Here is a 421-nt window from a genome sequence, read left to right as displayed (position 1 = left end):
GCGCCACCAGGGAAGCCCGTGGCTGCATTTTAATCTTGGGTGTGTTGAGGCTGCCCTGCAGATCAGGTCCTGGAGCCCTGGAAAGAAACTGGGGATGAGTGGGAAGGGAGAGCAGAGGGGGAATAGTGGCATGTCTGAGCTCCTGGGGCGTTAGTTAGGGGGCTTGCTGTTCCCCGAATCCCCAACACCTAACCCAGAATCAGGCTAAGGAAATGCAGAGATGATGAAACTGCCGCCAATTTGGAGAAAAGTCCTGACAAGGAGGAAGGTGGGCCTGGGTTCTGGAGCGCTGGGAGGACCATCTCTAGATGGTGAGGGTGCTGATTAGGGGGCCTGGCCCGAGGGCAAGCAAAGAACCTGGGCAGCCCCTCACCCTGATTTCTCAGCATCTGCCCTCACCTGTCTCCCCCATGGTCCTTAT

This window comes from Monodon monoceros, unplaced genomic scaffold, assembly GCF_005190385.1.
Source record: "Monodon monoceros isolate NGI ecotype Baffin Bay Population unplaced genomic scaffold, NGI_Narwhal_1 Super_Scaffold_19, whole genome shotgun sequence".
Lineage (NCBI taxonomy): Eukaryota > Metazoa > Chordata > Mammalia > Artiodactyla > Monodontidae > Monodon > Monodon monoceros.
The sequence above is the reverse complement of the archived record's forward strand: the minus strand, read 5'-3'. Positions refer to the sequence as shown.